The sequence below is a fragment of the Rhincodon typus genome, unplaced genomic scaffold, assembly GCF_021869965.1.
Source record: "Rhincodon typus isolate 14 unplaced genomic scaffold, sRhiTyp1.1 hic_rhity00000933, whole genome shotgun sequence".
NCBI lineage: Eukaryota > Metazoa > Chordata > Chondrichthyes > Orectolobiformes > Rhincodontidae > Rhincodon > Rhincodon typus.
This window is the reverse complement of record NW_025966571.1, coordinates 31003-38079: the sequence shown is the minus strand read 5'-3', so window position 1 is coordinate 38079 and position 7077 is coordinate 31003. Positions and strand designations below refer to the sequence as shown.

The window sequence follows — 7077 nt, the reverse complement described above, 5'->3', positions numbered from 1 at the left end:
CAGAAATCTAACAATTTCTGTCTCCGACATGACAAAGGCAGAACAGTTTCTCTTCACCTAAAGCAGCTGAAGGATTTGATTGGGGGCAGGGGAAACAGGTAAACTCTGTTCTATTTCAGTTTAATCACCTATGTTCGAGAGAATACAAACAAAGTTAAACCATCGCCCACAGTCCTAGCTGTGGCACCTAAGTGGTAACAGGCTCAAGGGGCTGAATGACCTTCTGTTCCTATTTCTTAGACTTTTTAACAGCAAACATTTGGTTATTGACCTTGTACTCTACTCGCTATTCTCGATGACAGGAGCAGACTCGATCGTGATGCCCCTCGAGGATCATGAAGCTTTTATAATGCACAATGTAAATGGTTTGCCCTCTCAAGGGCAACTTAGGACAAATTGAACTGGTGTGAAGAAAGGGAAAGGGAGTCTCATTTACTGATGAAGATCCTGGAGGTCAGTTAGAGCACAGCTTCATTCCGAGTGAAGGAACGGAGGGTGTAAAGGGGAAACATTGAGGAGCAAGTTGTGATGTAGAATCATAGAATCCCTACAGTGTGGAAGCAGGCCATTCGGCCCATCAAGTCTACACTGATCCTTCGAAGAGCATCCCATCCAGACCCGCCCCTCCCCTACCCTGTAGCCTTGCATTTACCATAGCCAGTCCACTTAACTTGCACATCCCAGTGGGGACCCATATAGACACAGAGAATGTTGCCCAAGGCTGGAATCAAACCTGGGTCCCTCGCACTGTGAGGTAGCAGTGCTAACCACTGAGCCACCATGCAGCCCTGAATGCAGTCAGTGTGAAGATAAAACTGGGGTATTCCCAACAGCAAATGGCAGAAACATAGCTACCTGAAAGCAATGGTCTTCTACAGTAGATGATGAATACTTGAACAGAGAAGAGGAGAAATGTCTTCACTCCAGAAAATGGTAAGCCTGAGGAATTCTTTGCCGGTTGAGGCCAAAACACTGAACGTGTTCAAGAAAAAAAGTTAGATATAGTTCTTGGAGCTAAAGGGATTGAAGGGTATGAGGAGAAATGGGACCAGGGTTGGATGGCAGAGCAGACTTGAAGGGCTGAATGGCCTACTGCTGCTCCTATTCTCTATTTAACTGGGACTTTCTCTGTGGTGACAGGGTCCTGAAGGTGATGAAATAATAAAGAAAGCGGTGGATGATCCGGAAAGTTTTGTGCTAAAGCCACAGCGGGAGGGAGGAGGTAAGGTGGTGATTTTAAACTCAAGGGCAAGTTGTCCTCTTGTACTTGGGCCTGATGGTTGCCCGTGAGGGGAGAACCTGGATATTACAGAGCCTGGCTGGTATTCCACAGTGGCCCAGAGTGCCACTGAAGTTTCTTTAGAATGCTGGATGTCAGCCGTGGCTCAGCAGGTAGATCAAGAGGTTACGGGATCAAGTCCCACTGTCATGAATGAAGCACAAAATCCAAAGTGACACTCAGTATCGCAACAGAGTTCAGATGACACCCTTCAGTTGAGACATTAAACTAAAGCCAGTTGACTCTGTATGTATTTGCCCTATCACCTTCAGTCTAAACTATCCCTAAACTTTCCCACCTTCTAAACCCCCTCTTTGTTGCACTGTGAGCTTCCAAACACTGACTCAATGAGTATTTTATTAAAGCAATAAAGCAGTTTGCATTTATTAACATCTTTAACATCAGAATGTCCCAAAGTACCTCATAAAAGTGAAAACAGACTTGATGATGAGTGAAATGGTTGTTAGTTAAGGGTTGTTAAGGTAATAGGCAAAGCTAGACAGAGAAATGAATAACTAGTGCTACATTTAGACTGTCATGGCTATTATAGTAGAAGCCACTCTAGGAGCCTTGGGTAAAAGATCAGACAATGGCTGTGGGAAAACAAAGATAATGAGAGGCATGTGATATCATGCTGTGATCTGTGCAAAACTTGAAGGGGTTCTGTAACCTACCAGAGCAAGCTTTACTCTTCCTGGTGACAGGTTTCCTCTCTACATACATCCGCATGAAATAAAATTATCCTGTTTTCCTGAAGTCCTCTAATCGGTTTCTCAAGTTGACCTCCTGACAAACGGCCATGTTAGGATGGGTCCGATGGAGACAATTAGGAAAGGCATTCCAGACCTTCAGGCGTAAGCACCTGAAAGCGCTACCAACAGTAGAGTGTTGAAAATCAGGAGAGTGGACGTGGCCAGAATTGGAAGAGAACAGAGACTTTGACAGGTTGTGGGGCTGGAGGCAATTAGAGTTAGGGCAGGACAGTAAAAAGCCATGGCTGGAATTGAAAAACAGGATGTGAATTTTCAAATGGAGGCATTAGCAGACTGGGTGCCAGTGGAGGTCAGCAAGCAGGAATGGGCAGTGTGAGACGAGTTATGATAGAACTGCCAGAGATCTGACTGTCCCCAGTCCATTCGCAGAGATGAAAATGATAGCGAGCAGTGATGAAAACAGCTGCAGGAATGGGGACTTAAACCTTTCAAAGAGTTTGCATTAAAGAGAGAGGTTGTTTCAAAGGTGGTGGATTATTTGTCAATTCATTCACGGGATACGCTCTTTGCTGCCCTGGCCAATGTTTATTGTCAGTCTCTAATTAACCAGAGGGCAGTTGAAAGTCAACCACATTGCTTGGGTCTGGTGTCACATGTAGGCCAGACCAGGTAAGGTCTAAAGGAATTGGACAGATGGGCATTTTCAACAATTGACAATGTTTTCATGGTCATCCCAGATTTTAATTGAATTCAAATTCCACCATCTACCATGGTGGGATTTGAACCTGGGTCCCTGTTATAAAGCCGAGGTCAACCGCCTCTCTGATAACTAAAACCAAAACACCCAGAGAGGCGCACCTCGCCTTGTTATTTTCAGCTAAAAGGGAGTGTGGAAAGTGGTGTAATGAGCCCCCAGTTTGTTATAAAGGAGTGGTTAAATATAAATAAATCCCTGACACCCACTTTACAATCAACAAATAGCAATTTATTTATGTAATAGTGAACAAATTAACTAAATTATTAACAAATCGAATAAACCCCTTCTAACTACTAACTATTCCCGAATAAAACAAGATTCTAATGGTGTCCTGTTTTGATAAAATCAAGACCCACTTCCTTTATAAACCAAAATAATAAAAATTTAATTACAGCCAGGATATGTCTTCCAGAATGTTCTGTACCTTCTCCGTTGATCTTCAGTCAGGAACGCCTTCCTCCGACAAATTCTTGATTCAGGAACATTAACTGAGTGCTGCTGTACCTTTAGTTAGATGATGGTTACTCAGAGAGCTTAGAGAATTCTGTGAGAGCCAGTGATTTTTCTCTTTAGGGCTGATGGTTGATAACTCGTATCAGACAGCAGTTGCGCTCTCACTGATTTTCAAATGCCCTCTTCTTATATACCCTCGATGACATCAGTTTCTTACAATAGGATTGTTTCAATGTTGTCAAGACCATCAGATTTAATTTAGTTTTTTTTTTAAGAGTCTAAGTGCCTGGTTTAAATTAATTGGCTGATATTCAAACTGGTTGCCTTGCTAACAAAACAAAACTCCTGCCTGGATTGTTAACCGTACAGCCTTTAATACAAATGTTTCAATTTCAGGAGTTCTCTGTGCCCCTGCAGCCCACAAGTTGCCCACAGACACGTTTTTTGAATCTCTAAGCACAGAAAAAGCACATCAGCTTTTAAAGGGGACCACGGACTCTTCCCCAACCCCCACCAATGATTTTACAAATATCAAATTCTAACTTCCTGCCTTCCAATCCACAAATACTCTACCTAACTCCGCAACAGTCCCGAAGACATTACGTGGGTCTCTGGATTAAATAGTCTCATGATAATTCCAATTGGATATCACCTCAATTGAAAATAGAAAGCTGTACTGTTGAAGTCGTGAAAGAAAACAGAGAGGAAACAAGAAGAAAGAGTGTGTCCATGAATGTAGGACTGATGGTGGCTGGAGACCCAGGAGGGAAGGTGCAAAGACAGGGAACTTGCAAACCAATGCAGAGGGGATGAGGAAGCCCTTAAAGGATGGTCTGTACTGAAGTAATGGGAATTAGTGCTCAGATCTGAAGCTTGGCTCAGGGTTCACACGGATTGTAAATTATTGTTCTGTGAAAGCTGTCTTGGAGTTGGAGGTTTATCGCAGAATATTTTGGCCAGCGATGAACAAGTGTAGTTTTATTCTTGAGGATGTTGTGTTGTTTGAACATCCTTGTTGATCCAGGCTTAACTCTGGTCTTAGCAGGACTTGTAACTTGGTATTTGAGCAGTATTCTGAGAAGTGAAATTTGGTTTTGGTCGTCCACAGATCAGGACTAGGAGGGAGTCAGGAACCTATTTAGTTTGGACCATGCTGAATATGATCCTTTGGATCTCGATGAGAATACAGAGCATGTTAACTATGTTAGGACAGGTATACATAGCAGCTAGCTATGGTACTATCAGAGGAAGATTACACTGTTTACTTCATTTGTGTTTTCATGTTTTCACTTACCACCCTGAGTTTTTTCATGTTCATTTCTCACCTATCCATCCTCACTCTGTCACTCTTGCAACAAAAAACAAGCAACTCTGAATGCTGGAAATGAGAAACTAAAGCAGGCGTTGCTGGAAAGACTCAGCAGGTCTGCTAGCATCTGTGGAGAGAGAAAATAGAGTTAACATTTTGGGTCCAGTTCTGAAGAAGGATCACTGGACCTGAAACGTTAACTCTGCTTTCTCTCTACAGATGCTGCCAGACCTGCTGAGTCTTCCCAGTCATGTCCCTTTTTGTTTGTGAATGCAATCCGTTAGTTGGCAGATCTTGATTTGCTGTCTTTCCCTCCTGCTGGAAATATTGTCTTTGATCCTCGCTGCTTGTGCTTCTCCCATTAGGAAATAATATTTTTGGGGAAGAGCTCCGGCAGCTCCTTGGAGCCATTAAAGATGGACCCAAGCGATCAGCTTATATCCTGATGGATAGAATCAAGCCACAAACTGTGAAGAACTATCTACTACATCCAGGAACACCTTTGAAACTGTCAGACTGTGTGGTTGAGCTGGGCGTGTTTGGGGTCTACATCAGGTGAGTCAAGGCCATGATCTCTTCATCACATTGTCATCTTTCCCATGCACCCCCCTTCCATGTTCTATTGAACGTGCTGACTCCATGAGCTCCTTCCCAAGATTGGAGTCCCTTAGTCTGTTCTGCAATTCAGTGCTGTGTGGCAGAAGGCAGCAGCTATCAGATAGGTCTGTTCCAGTGGGTCAGGGACATCAAGACGAGCAGAGAGCTCACTCTTTTCCCAGCACTTTTGGGATCTTACTCTGTGAAATAAATCAAATCCCCCTGAAATAACTGCACAAAGGCAAGTATCCCCTCACTAAGTCACCCTTTATTTATGCCTGTGTGGTACAGGACACTGACCCAGCTAGCTCCGAGCCAGCTCCTAGAGTGAGCAGGACCCTTGACACTCCTGTTTATATCTGTTGTGCAAGGACTGCCTGATTGGGCTGTTAACCTGGTCCATTCAGGGAAGTCATGCTCACGCATGGCTGATCTCGTTTCAATCATTACACCCCTGACACTCTTGACACTTTAGCGTAATAATTAGAGGTGCCACGGCATTCATTCAATTCTTTTTGTCTAAGGCTGGTGGAAGCAGAGTGTTGCTTGTGAGGTTGAAGTAGATTTTTGGTGAGCAAGAGTGTGAAAGGTTATCAGTGACCGGTGGGAATGTGGAACCACCTGATTGGCCATGATCTTAGTAAGGAGCAGGCTTGAGGGGCTGAGACGCGTTTTCCTGCTCCTAGTTTTATATTGCCCCTGTGCTTTCTCCCCCACCCTCCATACCACACCTCCAGCCTTGTTGTCCCATCCTCCATTCTTATCTTGGACCTTGGGTTTCTTTTCCACGCTGCTCACACTGCTCCTGGTCTCCATCTAGTAGCAGGCATTGGTCATTGCAGACAGTACTGGGAATTCAGCTGATACCAACATTGTACAAAGCTAATGGAACCTGGTCAATATAAAAATACTATATTCTGATTATGTTTTATCAGATGTTAAATTTTGGCAAAGTCTCCCTCACTTTGACCACCAGACTTACACTGACCAGGCATTTTGAACGGCCCTCTTGAATATAGTACTTTTGTGAGTCACTATTTTTAAAACTTATTGCTATGAAAACCTTACTGAGGCAAGAAATTTCCAGTATTTGATAGCAGCCCATCACTGAGGCAGCTTTCTGTTTAACTGGGCTGTTCTACTTTCCTTAAATGCAATTGGTTTGAGGCCTAATCTGACTTTTATATTATAATTAATTAAACTACCACTTTAATTAAATTATTTAAATTCCCACTTTAACCCATATTCCCACTTACTTACTGACACCAGCGAAGTCTCCCTTATTCTGACTGTGCAGCTTGCTCTGAAAGGTTTTCAAAGGATTATTGTTACGTCTTCTGGTGTGTTTCCTGAGAGAGAGAGAGAGCGAGCAAGGTGAGGACCGAAAGCAATGATTTGTATGTTTTTTTTTTGCGTTGAGCTTCCCTGGAGCACTGCAGTAAGCCAGAGACACAGATGTTGGCCAGGGAACAAACTGGTGTGTTAGTGCACAAGCTGGAAGAACAACACTTCATTTTCAGCTTGGGAATTCTACAACCTTCTGGACTCCATATCGAATTCAACAATTTTAAGGCTTGAGGCACCTTCTCCCATGTCATTACCCCAACTCCCCCCACATGCCAGGCTTTGTTATTCACACGAACAAAAGCAGAAGTTGCTACAAAAGCTCAGGTCTGGCAGCAACTATGAAGAAAAAAGTCAGAGTTAATGTTTCTGGTCCGGTGATCCTTCCCAGGGCCATTGGACCCGAAACATTAACTCTGATTTTTTTTCTTCACAGATGCAGCCAGACCTGCTGAGCTTTTCCAGCAACTTCTGCTTTTGTTCCTGCTTTATAGCATCTGCAGTTCTTTCAGTTTTTACTTGTCATCAGATGGTCTGCTATAACACAAAACCCATTGTTAGCCACTAATTATCCCCACTAATAGCTGAGATAACAAGGTGTAGAGCTGGATGAACACAGCAGGCC

The 7077-nt window shown here is 43.5% G+C and overlaps 1 long non-coding RNA gene across 1 annotated transcript in view; it reads left to right on the top strand.

Moving 5' to 3' along the window:
• The first annotated feature begins 18 nt into the window (after positions 1-18).
• LOC125481122 overlaps positions 19-7077 on the top strand; it is an 11327-nt gene continuing 4268 nt past the window's right edge. The window contains exons 1-2 of the long non-coding RNA XR_007261217.1: positions 19-1222; positions 4877-5066. This is a non-coding gene — a long non-coding RNA (uncharacterized LOC125481122). The remainder of the gene's footprint in view (positions 1223-4876; positions 5067-7077) is intronic.